A 12,292-nucleotide genomic window follows, 5' to 3' on the forward strand; every position below is an offset into this window, starting at 1 on the left:
TTAAGTTATGAAGAGAGGTTGGATAGACTTGGGTTGTTTTCGTTGGAGCAGAGAAGACTGAGGGGCGACCTGATCGAGGTGTACAAGATTATGAGGGGCATGGACAGGGTGGATAGGGAGCAGCTGTTCCCCCTAGTTGAAGGGTCAGTCAAAAGGGGACATAATTTCAAGGTGAGGGGCAGGAGGTTTAGTGGGGATGTGAGGAAAAACCTTTTTACCCAGAGGGTGGTGACAGTCTGGAATGCGCTGCCTGGGAGGGTGGTGGAGGCGGGTTGCATCACATCCTTTAAAAAGTACCTGGATGGGCACTTGGTACTTCATAACATTCAAGGCTATGGGCCAAGTGCTGGTAAATGGGATTAGGTAGGTAGGTCAGGTGTTTCTCACGTGTCGGTGCAGACTCGATGAGCCGAAGGGCCTCTTCTGCACTGTGTGATTCTATGATTCTGTGAATCACAGTTGTTATAGTGCAGAAGGCGGTCATTCGGCCCACCGTGTCTGCACCAGGTCTCTGAATGAGCATCATGACTTGTGCCATTCTTGTGCCTTTTCCCTGTAACCCTGTCCTTTGTCCCTATTTAAATAATCATGTAATGCCCTCTTGAATGCCTTGATTCTAGGCAATGCATTCCAGACACAAATGACTCGCTGTGTGAAAAAGTTTTTTCTCACAATGCATTTGCTTCTTTTGCAAATCATTTCAAATCTGTGCCCTCTCATTCTCAATCCTTTTATGAGCAGGAACAGTTTCTCCCTACCTACTCTGTCCAGCCCCATCATGATTTTGAACACGCTTATCAAATCTCCTTTTAGACTGCTCATCCCAAGGAGAACAGTTCCAACTTCTCCAATCTATCTTCGTAACTGAAGTTTCTCATCCCTGGAACTATTTTTGTAAACCTCTTCTGCACTCTCTCCAATGTTTTTACATCTTTCATAAAGTGTGGCACGCAGAACTGTAAACCATACACGATATTCCAGCTGAACTTTGTCTAGTGTCCTATACAAGTTCAGCATAACCTCCTTGTTCTTGTACTCTATGCCTCTATTAATAAAGCCTAGGATACTGTATGCTTTATTAGCTGCTCTCTCCACCTGTCCTGCCACCTTTAATGACTTATGCACCAGATCCTTCTGCTTCTGCACCCCTGTAAGAATTTTACCCCTAATTTTATTATATCTCTCCATGTTCTTCCAACCAAAATGAATCTACTTTACAGCTACTTTTAGGTAAATCTGCGTCAGAGCATTCAAGAAGGAAATAGGGAGAGTACAGGGCCAACATATTCCAGTAAAGACAAAGGATGGGACCAATAAATCCGGGGAACCCTGTATGTGGAAGGATACACAGGATCGGATAAAGAGAAAAAGAGAAGCTTATTGCAGATACCGAGGGCTCAAAAAAGCAAAAGCCCCAGAGGAGTATAGAATGTGTAGTGGGGAACTTAAAAAGGAAATTAGGTGGGCAAAAAGGGGGCATGAGAAAACATTGGCAGGTAAAATAAAGGAAAATCCAAAGTTATTTTACAAGTACATTAAGAGTAAAAAGGTAACTAGGGAAAGAGTAGGGCCCATTAAGGACCATAGTGGTAATTTGTGTGTGGAGCCGAAAGGGATCTAAATGAATATTTTGTGTCAGTGTTCACAAGTGAGAGGGATGATGTGGAAATCAGGCAGAAGGACTGTGATATAATTAAAGAAATTAGCATAGAAAGGGAGGAGGTTCTAAGTGGTCTGGCAGGCTTAAAAGTCGATAAATCTCCACGCCCAGATGAAATGTATCCCAGGCTGTTGAGTGAGGCAGGGGAGGAGATAGCAGGGGCACTGGCAATAATTTTCAATACCTCTCTGGCCACAAGAGAGGTGCCAGAGGACTGGAGGACAGCCAATGTGGTACCGTTATTCAAGAAGGGAGGAAAGGATAAATCAGGGAACTACAGGCCAGTCAGTCTAACCTCAGTGGTGGGGAAACTATTGGAAGCAATTCTGAGGGACAGAATTAATCGACACTTGGAGGAGCAGGGATTAATCAAGGACAGTCAGCATGGTTTTGTTAAGGGGAGGTCACGTCTGACCAACTTGATTAAATTTTTCGAAGAGATGACCAGGTGTGCAGATGAGGGCAATGCATTTGACGTAGTCTACTTGGACTTCATCAAGGCTTTTGATAAGGTCCCACATGGGAGACTGATAACAAAGGTAAGAGCCCATGGGATCCAAGGCAATTTGGCAAATTGGATCCAGAATTGGCTGAGTGGCAGGAAACAGAAGGTGATGGTCGAGGGGTGTTTTTGTGACTGGATGCCTGTGTCCAGTGGGGTTCCACAGGGATTGGTGTTGGGTCCCTTGCTGCTTGTGGCATATATAAACGATTTAGACTTGAATGTAGGAGTAAGTTCGCAGATGACATGAAAATTAGTGGGGTGGAATAGTGAGTAGGATAGCCTTAGATTACAGGAGGATATCGACGGGCTGGTCAGATGGGCTGATCAGCGGCAAATGGAATTTAATCCGGATAAATGTGAGGTGATGCACTTGGGCAGGACAAGCAGGGCACGGGAATACACGATGAATGGTAGGACCCTGGGAAGTACCGAGGATCAGAGGGACCTCGGCGTACATGTCCACCGGTCCCTTAAGGTAGCAGGAAAGGTAGATAATGTGGTTAAAAAGGCATATGGGATCCTTGCCTTTATTAGCCGAGGCATAGAATATAAGAGCAGGGAGGTTATGCTGGAACTGTATAAAACGCTGGTTAGGCCACAGCTAGATTATTGCATGCCGTTCTGGAATCCACATTATAGGAAGGATGTGATTGCACTAGAGAGAGTGCAGAGGAGATTTACCAGGATGTTGCCTGGGCTGGAGAGTTTTAGTTATGAGGAGAGATTGGATAGACTGGGGTTATTTTCCCTGGAGCAGAGGAGATTGAGTGGGGACATGATTGAGTTGTATAAAATTATGAGGGGTACAGATAGGGTAGATAGGAAGGAACTTTTCCCCTTGGTGGAGGGATCAATATCCAGGGGGTATAGATTTAAGGTAAAGCATAGGAGGTTTAGAGGGGATGTGAGGAAGAATTTTTTCACCCAGAGGGTGGTGGGAATCTGGAACTCACTGCCTGAAAGGGTTGTAGAGGCAGAAATCCTCATAACATTTAAGAAGTATTTGGATGTGCACTTGCGATGCCATGGCATACAAGGCTATGGGCCTATTGCTGTAAAATGGGACTAGAATAGTTAGGTACTTGTTTGACCAGCGCAGATTCGATGGGCCAAATGGCCTTTTTCTGTCCTGAAGACCTCTATGACTTTATGACTATGAAGCACCTCACATTTCTCCACATTGAACTTCATCTGCCACCTGTCTGCTTACTCCACCACTTGTCTATGTTCTTTTGAAGTTCTACACTGCCCTCTTCACAGTTTACAATGCTTCCAAGTTCTGTATCATCCACAAAATTTGAAATTGTTCCCTGCACACCAAGATACAGATGATTAATATATATCTGGAAAAAGGGTGAAAAAAAACGACACCTGGGGAACTCCACTACAAACCTTCCTCCAGCCCAAAAAATATCCACTAACCATTACTCGCTGTTTCCTATTGCTCAACCAATTTTGTATCCGTGTGGCTACTCTCCCTCTTATTCCATGAGCTACTACTTTCCTCACAAGTCTGTTGTGTGGCACTGTATCGAATGCCTTTTGGAAGTCCATGTACACCACATCAAAAGCATTACCCTCATCAACCCCACTGTTACCTCTTCAAAGAACTCTAGCAGGTTAATTAAACATGATTTTCCATTAAGAAATCCATGCTGGCTCTTCTTAATCAACCCAGATTTTTCCATGTGACTATTTATTCTATCCAGAATAATTGTTTCTAGAAGCTTCCCTATCACCAAAGTTAAACTGAGTTAGTAATTGCTGGGCTTATCCTTGTTATGACCAGGATGGGAGCAGTGCGCATATGACCTAGCCCCACTACTCCACAGTTTAATTTTCTCACAAAAATAGCCAATCGTCTATTTCCCTCACTGGTGTCCAGAATAAAAGAGTCTTCAACCAGGCTTCTTTCAATAAACTCAGAATGATTGTTTATTATAAAACGAAACTTCTTTTTAACAAGTTGCAAGTGCTCGTTAACACACAATTGTAATCGGGAAGTATAACTATCTATCTTTCTTGAAGAATTCTCCCAGCACACACACAGCACACACACAGACAAACAAGGGACAAACAGATAGAATCTCTCTACAGAGATAAGCTTTAGAGGATGGACATTATAAAATAAAGGATAAATTTTGCAGCTTCTCAACACTGTCGACCTTGAGTTCTCTCATCCGAAGACAAGCCGCTGGTCCAGATGGACATCTAAAAACAGGTCCAAATGCAGATCAGTTACACTCAGATGAGGGTTCTCTGGCTATGGGTTGACAGCCACACACAATTCCAGGGAAGGTAGTGAGAGAGAGAGAGCCAGTTAGAATAGCCTTCCTTCCTCAACAAGACTACCTTCAAAACCAGCAGATTCACAACTTAAGTTTTATTTTTCTCTCTCCCATGTGATTTCCAGCAAGCTGCCAACCTTTGCCTTTACAGTTTTTTTTCTCCCATCTGTTAAAGCGATTGCTGTCCAAAACAAACAACCAGATCTTCCTCAAGTGCTATAAAGGTCAGGTGATTTCTTGGAAGAGGCCTTCTTGTTGACAGTTCCAAGGTGAACATACGACCTTTTTTAAAAAATCCCAAGTTAGCATCTAAATGAACAGATAATGCCATGCCCTTCCATTTTGTAAAAGAAAAAAATTCAGTTTTTAGAGGTATGATTCTAACAACCTTTTTTGAACAACAGTGTAATGTTTATAATTCTCCAGTCCTCTGGCACCTCTCCTGGGTCTAGGGAAGACTGAAATATTATTATGGCCAGTGCCCCTGCAATTTCCACTCTCACTTCCTTCAATGTCCTTGGTTGAATCTCATTCGGTCCCAGTGCCTTGTTAACTTTAAGTACTGACAGTTTATCCAATACTTCCTCCTTATCAATTTTGAATCCTTCTAGTGACAGAGTTTCCTCCTCTGTCACCGTGGCCTGGGTAGCATCTGCTTCCTTGGTAAAGATAAATGTAAAGTATTCATTTAACATCTCAGCCATGCCCCCTGCCTCCATGTGTAAATCCTCATTTTGGTGCCTAATCAGCCCTACTCCTTCTTTTACCATCCTCTTACTATTTATGTGCCTATAGAAGACTTGGGGATTCGCCTTTATGTCTTTTCTCATAATCCCTCTTCATCTCTCGTATTTGCTTCTTCAACTCTCCTCTTAACCTTCTGTATTCTGCTTGGTTCTCAATTGTATTTTCTACCTGACAGCTGTCATAAGCACACTTTTTCTTCTTTATCTTAATTTCTATCTCCTTTTTCATCCAGGGAGCTCTGGATTTGTTTGCCCTACCTTTCCCTTTTGAAGGAATATACCTTGATTGTGCCTGAACCATTTCTTCTTTGAAGGTAGCCCATTGTGCAGCCACAGTTTTTCCCACCATCCTTTGGCTCCAGTCTATCCGGCCTAGCTCTGTTCTTGCCCCATTGAAGTCGGCTCCAAGTTGATTATTCTTACCCTGGGCTTCCCATTGTCCTTTTCTACTGCCATCCTAATCCTTATGATTACTGTCTTCTAAATGTTCCCCCACTGACCCTTGATCTACTTTTCCTACCTCATTTCCAAGAACCAGGTCCAACAGTACCTCCTTTTTTGTTGGACTGGACATATACTGCTGTAGAAAATTCTCCTGAACACAGTCTAGGACCTCTTGCCCCTCTCTGCCCTTTATGTTACCGCTGTCCCAGTCTATATTTGGGTAATTAAAGTCACCCATTATAATTACACTATAACGTTTGCACCTCTATATAATTTCCTTGCAGATTTGTTCCTCTACATCCTCCCCACTGTTTGGTGACCTATAGAATACACCAAACAATTAATTGCACCCTTTTTGTTCTTTAGCTCTAGCCAAATTGATTCTGCCCTTGAACCCTCTAGCACCTGTTCTGCAAATCTCTCCTTAACCCATACAACCACCCCTCCTTCTTTTTACCTGCCCTATCTTTTGTGAACACCTTGTACCCAGGAATATTTAACACCCAGTCCTGCCCTTCCTTGAGCCAGGTCTCTGTTATCACCACAGTATCATAAATCCACATGGCAATCTGTGCCTTTAACTCACCAATCTTATTAACTATACTCCGTGCATTCACATACATGCAGTATAACCCTGATTTAGACTTCATTACTTTCTCCCTTACTACGACTCTGCCTATTAACTAACTATTCTCTATTCTAGGGCTATCTGTCTGTCCCAGTATTTTGTGCACCTTGGTTTGACTATATAATATTCTCTCCTGGTTCCCACACCCTTGCTGAGTTAGTTTAAAGCCCCCCAACAGCACTAGCAAAATGCCCTGCAAGGAACTCTGTCCCGACTCTGTTCAGGTGCAAGCCGTCCGGCTTCTTCAGGTGCCATCTCTCCCAGAGCCATTTCCAGTGTCCCAGGATTCTAAAGTCCTCCCTCTTGCACCATCTTTCCAGCCACGTATTAGTCTGCCTTATCCTCCTAGTTCTGTACTCAGTTGTACCGGAGATTACTACTTTTGAGGTCCTGCTTGCTAATTTTCTAACTAGCTACCTAAATTCTGTCTACAGGACCATATCCCCCTTCCTACTACCTAAGTCATTAGTACCAACGTGGACCACGACCTCTGGCTGTTCACTGTCCCCCAGAAGAATGTCCTGTAGCCACTTGGTGACATCCTTGACCCTGGCACCAGAGAGGCAACATATCATCCCAGAGTCAAGTCTATGGCCGCAGAAACACCTGTCTGATCCCCTGACTAATGAATCCCCCATTACTATTGCTCTTCCTTTCTTATTCTTCCCATCCTGTACAGCCGAGCCACTTGTGGTGCCACAAACTTGGCTCAGGCTGCACTCCTCTGAGGAACCAACATTCTCACCAATATCCAACATGGAAAACTGATTAGTCACCAGGACCCCAGGGGTCTCCAACACTACCTGCCTGGTTCTCTTGGACTGCCTGATGGTCACCCATTCACTTCCTGCCTCCATAATTCTAACCAGATGTAACCACATCTCCAAAACCCAGACCAAATGTTTCTGCAGCTGGTAGCATTTCCTGCAGTCACCTAGTTCACCAATAGTGTCCACCACTTCCCACAAATTACAGGTCATGCATTCCACACGACTGAGCTGCCCCACCATATCTTAACTTTACTTCCCTTATGTTAACTTTATTTTAGTTGGATTTGTTTATGTTACTTTACGTTACGAGGCCTGACTTCCCATTATTCCTAGTATTTCTTATTCAAATCCAAGTAGCTGCTTCTTTAAAAATAATATGTTTTTCTAACTTACAGCTATTTAAAGACACTCCCTATCAGCAGTTTCTTACCAACCAATGATCTTACGGTTTTCCTCTGATGTCACTGTTCAATTTTTTTTTTCAAGCTCAGCTCCAAAGGTGAGGTTTACACCCAAGTCCGTTCCTGCGCAGCTGCTCCTGTTCCCAACTTAGAATAATAACTCATTTCTTGCTATCTTGACTCCATTCTCTCTCCCCTTGTCCAGTCTCTTCCCACCTACATCCGCGATTCCTCTGACACCCTACATCATATCAACAATATCCAGTTCCCTGGCCCCAACCGCCTCCTCTTCACCATGGACGTCCAATCCCTCTACACCTCCATCCCCCACCGGGATGGCCTGAGGACTCTCTGCTTCTTCCTCGAACAGAGGCCCGAACAATCCCCATCCACCACTACTCTCCTCCATCTGGCTGAACTTGTTTTCTCACTGAACAATTTCTCCTTAAACTCCTCTCACTTCCTCCAAATAAAAGGTGTGGCTATGGGTACCCGCATGGGCCCCAGTTATGCCTGTCTCTTTATGGGGTATGTGGAACATTCCGTGTTCCAGTCCAACTCCGCCGCCCCCCCCCACCCCCCCTAACAATTCTTTCTCCAGTACATCGATAGCTGCTTTGGTGCTGCTTCATGCTCTCGCCTGGACCTGGAAACATTTATTAATTTTACTTCCAATTTCCACCCCTCAATCATTTTCACATGGTTCATCTCTGACACTTCCCTTCCCTTCCTTGACCTCTCTGTCTCAATTTCTGGTGATAGACTGTCCACCAATATTCATTACAAGCCTACCGACTCCCACAGCTACCTCGACTACAGCTCCTCACACCCCGCTTCCTGTAAGGACTCCATCCCATTCTCTCAGTTCCTTCGCCTCCATCGCATCTGTTCTGATGATGCTACCTTCAAAAACAGTTCCTCTGACATGTCTTCCTTCTTCCTTAACCGAGGTTTTCCACCCACGGTGGTTGACAGGGCCCTCAACCGTGTCCGGCCCATCTCCCGCGCATTTGCCCTCACACCTTCCTCTCCCTCCCGGAACCATGATAGGGGCCCCCTTTTCCTCACTTATCACCCCACCAGCTTCCGCATCCAAAGGATCATCCTCTGCCATTTCCGCCAACTCCAGCATGATGCCACCACCAAACACAACTTCCCTTCACCCACCCTGGCGGCATTCCACAAGGATCGTTCCCTCCGGGACACCCTAGTCCACTCCCCCATCACTGCCTACACCTCAACCCCCTCCCATGGCACCTTCCCATGCAACTGCAGAAGGTGCAACACCTGCCCCTTTACTTCCCCTCTTCTCACCGTCCAAGAGCCTAAACACTCCTTTCAAGTGAAGCAGCATTTCACTTGCACTTCCCTCAATTTAGTCTACTGCATTCGCTGCTCCCAATGCGGTTCCCTCTACATCGGAGAGGCCAAACGCAGACTGGGTGATCGCTTTGCGGAACACCTTCGGTCTGTCCGCAAGCATGACCCAGTCCTCCCTGTCACTTGCCATTTCAACACTCCACCCTGCTCTCATAACCACATGTCTGCCCTTGGCCTGCTGCAATGTTCCAGTGAAGCTCAATGCAAACTGAAGGATCAGCACCTCATCTTTCGATTAGGCACTTTACAGCCTTCCGGACTGAATATTGAGTTCAACAACTTGAGATCATGAACTCTCTCCTCCATCCTCACCCCCTTTCCGATCCCTCTTTTTCCAATAATTTATATATAATTTTCTTTTCCCACCTATTTCCATTATTTTTAAACGTATTTCCATCCATTGTTTTATCTCTACCTTTTAGCCTATTTCGATCCCTTCCCCCCACCCCACCCCACTAGGGCTATCTGTACCTTGGTTGTCCTGCTTTCTACCCTTAATGTCACCATTAGCACATTTCTTAGCTAATATCACCACCGTCAACACCTCTTTGTCCTTTTGTCTATGACATATTTTGGCAACCTCCACCTATCACTGGCCCTCTATCCAGCTCTACCTGACCCCCCAACAACACCCCACCACCCCCCCCACACCCCCCCTTAAACCAGCTTATATTTCACCTCTTTTCTATTTTTCCTTAGTTCTGATGAAGAGTCATTCAGACTCAAAACGTTAACTGTGTTCCTCTTCGCAGATACTGTCAGACCTGCTCAGTTTTTCCAGGTATTTTTGTTTTTGTTTTGGATTTCCAGCATCCACAATTTTTTGCTTTTATCTTAGAATAATAATTGCTAGGTACACCACACCTCATTCTCCTGTGCACCGAATTCCCATGTGAGCTGAATTCGCTACTCAGTCAGTCTCTGCCTCATTCCGGCGTAATCGCCTGTCTCCTCGCATGCCCCTTACTGACTGATCATGGATTTCTTTCTTCTGTACCTCATTTAACACTGCGTTCACCCACTCTAATTTACACTTACTTCTCAGTCCTCACACTATGACTCTTCAAGCAGATATAATGAAGGTTGTCCTGTTCCACTTGTCCTGTTGTTCCAGGTGACTTGTTTCCCTTGCTGCACCATTATCAGCTCCCACTTTCAGCAACTTAGTGGGAAAACATGTTTTCGAGCTGCAGGGGCAAATCTAATTAAGAGCAGACATCAGAAGATATCCTGCTGCAGCAAAATCAAAACTCATACTTCCAAAACAACCAACAAAATAAGGAACAATGCTCAAGAATTTGGCTGCAGAATTTAAGAGTAACTTATTTTGTTGCATAATAGGGGGAATTTGGGCAGTGCAGGGCAAATAGAAGATATGCACTCTTGGTTGGCAAAACTCCAAGCTGGGGAGTGAAATCAAAAAACATGCCCTATAATTTGAAGATTCACTAAAAATGAAATGCAGTATTTGGTGCTAACAATATCAGCAGAAAATTTTTCATTAACATTTCCTTCCTTATTTAAAAAAAATATTCCTGACATCTGACTGATTTATAACAAAACCAAAAGTACGATATGACATGTCTTCTTAATATTCATTTTTTGAAATTTGTATGCTAGATTTTCTTGTCACTGGATTATCTTTCCAGCTACACCAAGCTTCAGTGCACATTGTTATGCATGAATTCTCACCTGCAAATGTTGTAATTCTAATGATTTTTATCTTGTCACTGATCTTATTCAACGCTATTGTCACACCTGCGTGGCTGGTTAACCAAATTATCCAGAAGCAATTTCATTAGGCTGCCTGTAACAAAATTCCATACAGATGTTATCACAGCAGCAACCATAAAATGTTCTTCAGTTTAAAACACTGTGCAACAGCATCACAGTTTCTTTGCAGTGCAGAAGGAGACCATTCGGCCCATCGGGTCTGCACTGGCTCTCTGAAAGAGCATTCCACCTAATCCCACTCTGCTGCCTTATCCCCGTAACCTAGCACATTCTCTCTTTTCAGGTAGCAATCCAATTCCCTTTTGAATACTTTGATTGAACCTACCTCTACTACCCTTCCAGGAAGTTTGTTCCAGACTCCAACCGCCTTCTGGGTGAAAAAACTTTTCCTCACATTACATTTGCTCCTTTTGCCAATTTTGTTAGTAGTTCTTGATGCTCTCTTGAGTAGAAACAGTTTCTCACTATTTACCCTGTCCATACCCCTCAGGACCTTGAATACCTCTATCAAGTCCCATTCAGCCTTCTTTCCTCCAATGAAAAGAGTCCCAACCTCTCCAATCTATCCTCATAGCTACAATTCTTCATCCCAGGAATCATTCTTGTGAATCTCCTCTTTACTCTCTCCAATGCCTTCACATCCTTCCTCAAGTATGGCACCCAGAACTGGACGCAGTACTCCAGATTAGGCCTAACTCGTGTCCTATACAAGTTCAACATGATCTCCTTACTCTTGTACTCAGTGCCCCTATTAATAAAGCCTAAGATACTATATGCTTTAACTGCTCTCTCAACATCTGCCCTGCCATCTTCAATGACCAATGTATGTATACACCAAGGTCCCTCTGTTCCTGTACCTCATTTAGAGGCTCTCCCTTTATTTTATACTGTCTCACCATATTTTTTCTGCCAAAATGAATCACCTCACACTTTTGTGCATTGAACATCATCTGCCACATGTCTGCTCAATCCACCAACATGTCAATGTCCTTTCGAAGTTCAAGACTATCTCCATCACAGTTGACAACATTTCGAATCTTCGTATCATCTGCACATTTTGAAATCATGCCCTGCGCACTACAGTCTAGGTCAATAATATATATCAGGAAGAGCAAGGGTCCCAATACTGACTCCTGGTGAACTCTGCTACAAACCTTCCTCCAGTCTGAAAAACAACCATTTATCACTATTCTCTGTTTCCTGTCACCCAGCCAATTTCTTATCCAAGTGCCACTTTCCCTTTAATTCCATGACCTAGAATTTTGTTCACAAATCTGTTGTATGGCAGTGTATCAAATGCCTTTTGAAAATCCATATGCACCACATCAACAGTGTTTCCTTTATCAACCTTCTCTGTTACCTCCTCAAAAAAACTCCAGCAAGTTAGTTAAACATGGCTTTACCTTGATGAATCCATGCTGGCTTTCCCTTAATTATCCTGCACTTATCTAAGCGATTATTGATTTTATCCTGTTTGATAATTTCCAGAAGTTTCCCTCTGAGGTCGAACTGAGTGGCCCGTAGTTGCCAGCTTCATCCTTGCACCCCTTTTTGAACAAGGATGTAACATCCACAGTTCTCCAGTCCTCTGGCACCTCCCCTGTGTCTAAGGAAGACTGGAAGATTATCATTAGTGCCTCTGTAATTTCCACTCTCACTTCCCTCAGTACCCTCGGATGCATTTCATCCGGTCCTGGTACCATATCTATTTTAAGTAAAGATAGCCTTTCCAACAC

Source organism: Cetorhinus maximus, chromosome 7 (genome assembly GCF_964194155.1).
Source record: "Cetorhinus maximus chromosome 7, sCetMax3.hap1.1, whole genome shotgun sequence".
Taxonomy (NCBI): domain Eukaryota; kingdom Metazoa; phylum Chordata; class Chondrichthyes; order Lamniformes; family Cetorhinidae; genus Cetorhinus; species Cetorhinus maximus.